Source organism: Mesitornis unicolor, unplaced genomic scaffold (assembly GCF_000695765.1).
Source record: "Mesitornis unicolor isolate BGI_N332 unplaced genomic scaffold, ASM69576v1 scaffold38358, whole genome shotgun sequence".
Lineage (NCBI taxonomy): Eukaryota > Metazoa > Chordata > Aves > Mesitornithiformes > Mesitornithidae > Mesitornis > Mesitornis unicolor.
Window position 1 is genome coordinate 25,737 of NW_010203583.1, and position 2,882 is coordinate 28,618.

The following is a 2,882-nucleotide window of genomic DNA, read 5'->3' on the forward strand; positions in this document are numbered from 1 at the left end:
TATATCCCAAGGACCTTTATTTCAGTTCTTACCAGTGCTGCATTCTACTTAACCACACATACAGCTTTACAGATCTCTATTTTTGACATTTTTTAATCTGGGGACAATCACTTTGTTAGCAATTCTTTATCTCTGTCCAGAACCCTGGTTTCTGTTGCTAGAGCTATTGTCTGAGCCTGTAAGCAGATGACCTCTCCACCCGTGTTTAAGACTCATTCACAGAAAATTTGCTGATCCGTTTGATTTTCTCACCTGACATATCTGATCATTTTCACAGGAATACTGCTGAATATTTTAAAGTGTATTCAATATTTTCTACTCAAACATTGAACCTGAGCCAAAGCCTCTGGATTTTTGTAGCATTTCTCTTCCTCCCTGTCCAGGAACTCACTATTGCCAGTGTGGACAGTGGCTCAGTTTAGGCTCCTTGAGATGTGTGCACGCATGTGAGTTTAGTTCTCAAGCAGTCATGGGCCTTTTAATAAAAGGCTTCTCCCTAGATATTACGAAGAAAACAAAACCACGGTGTGATTCTTTGGAAAATTATCTGAAACAACAGAACAGCACATGGCAAGACTGCCTGAAATGGAAATACTGTTGGCTTTCTTTTCTAAACTGATGAACTGAAATAGCACTTCCCAATGTGGAAGCAATGCTGAGATGTTTGCCTTTTGTTTATGGGAGCTTCTTCACTCAGAATGAATCAATGAGGCAAGGAAGAGCGAGAAAAAGAAAGGAGAGATTGCGGGGGCATCAGGCCATCAATCAGCAAAGGGCAGTCTGTGGAAATTAAGGACAATGATGAAGTGAAAGTGGTTTCCCTTTCCTCAGTCCTGATGGTCCTCACCTCTTGTCACTGAAGCCTTGTTAATATTCCACTGCAAAACACAATGCTCAACAGGAGCAAAAGGGCAAAATGCCACTAACACTACAGCCTGCTCCTGTTTTTCACTCCTTGCCATAAAGCACATTGTGCTGGAGCACCCAGCAATACTTAACAAACCTGACTGCAGAGGGATTAAGCCAAGTGAGTTTAAATGAAACAGCACAAGCAAGATGAAGTGGGTGTTTTCCAATTCCATATGAAGCCACAGAAAAGTCTACCTACTGTAGCTCTCCAGGGCATTTCTCCACCAAAAACCATGCGCTGGAACGATAAACTCACAGAAAGCTGTTACCATCCATTGTTTCCACCAGCAGAAATCTTTTTTAGATGTTTTTGAAGTTTAGGATTTTAATCTTTTTTTTTTTCTTGCTTGCCAAACAACTGGTGTTTTCTCTTTTGAAAGGGGTAAACTTCTCTGAGATGGGTCACATACTTGTCCTGTCAGAGTTAGTAAATATATAATAAACTGTTATGGGTCAGAAGTTGCTGGTCCTGACCATCATATCAAACTGTCGTGCTACCATCCCCTCAGGAAACTTAACACAGCCTCTAATGTAGCCTAGGCTTGACATTGGACAAGAAAGTAGCATAGCCTTTTGATATGTAGCTGACAGGAGAAGGAACTTGAAAGAAACAGCCACAGAAGGACCAAGTCTATGTGCGATATGAGGCTGATATAAGCTTAAGGGCTAGTTATAGCTTATCTGAAGGGCTCGTTATAGCTTATCTGAGGCAGAAAAGTGTTTGGAATGGGAAACCTCGCAGAGTACACGAGAGGCTGATCTACTGGCAGCAAAGCCTGAACACCTCAAACCATGTAGGGCTTCCCGAAGCTTTGCAAACCTCGTGTGAACAGTGTCCAACTATCATTGCTGAGCATGGCACTTCGCATTTTTTTCTCACTGTCAGGCCCCTGAAGGTGTGAGTTATTCTCAACCCGCAGAGACAGCCAGTCCCTGCCACAGACTGAAATCCAGCCTTTGGGATAGCAAGCACAGCTTGTGATCGCCTACCGAGAGCAAGCAGTCCCTGTTTCAGGCAGAAACTTCGGTGAGGGCTGCATGTACGTGCAGCTTCCACTGAGCGGCACCTCGGGACAGAGAGCCAAGTCTCCCGTAGCTGCAGCTGCTTCTGCGACCTGTGTAAGAACTGCAGATAACCCTGCCGGCATCTGCAGAGACAAGCGGAAACGGCAATTCAGACATCCGTGGCTGAAGCCAAACGTGCGGGAGAAATGGGATCTGACAGTTTGGGGGCTATTTCTGGGCAGCTGTCAAATCCACACCAGGATTTCAACTCATCGAGAAACAGCTACTTTGGAATACAAAAAGATCCCCTGAGCATCTTAAGCAGTGTCATTTTTGCACTAAACAGTCACCGGTTAAAATGTACAAACTGCCCTGGGAGAAAGGTCTGCACCCATCACTTCCTTCCCTTAACTGCACTAAGAACTCAACATTGCTGCTCAGCAGGGCCTTAATACTTCCTGGTAAAGTTTTACTGTGAGTAGGGGAACAGCCTAGCACCTGAAATACGGGTTCAAATGCCATCCAGGAATGGAAGAAGCCAAGTCTCCTACCTTCTAGAGGACAATTCTACTGGTGTGCTGCATTTCGTGAGGGCTTTGGGTCTATAGCATATGCTAGACATTATCTGAGATGATAGTCTAACAGGCTGACCCTCTTTTAAAACAAAGTGAAGGGCTGATCAGTTGCAGATCCTAAGAAAAAGCTCTCAAATGCTATCAGTTCTGTGCTGTGTGACACAATTGAGGCAATTCAGGCCATGCATAGAAGTGTAACTCAAGGCACTTAGGGCTTTTTATTTTTTTTTAAGTGAGTCTTCCCAAAGGCATCATGCAGCGCTCCGATCCATGAAAATCAAGATGAGCAGAAGCAACATTACATCCCTCAAACAATACATGCTAATTAGTTCAATTCTTGTCTTCAAAGTCAGGCTTGGAGAGTTCAGCGCCGAACGTCTGCTGCACCACCCA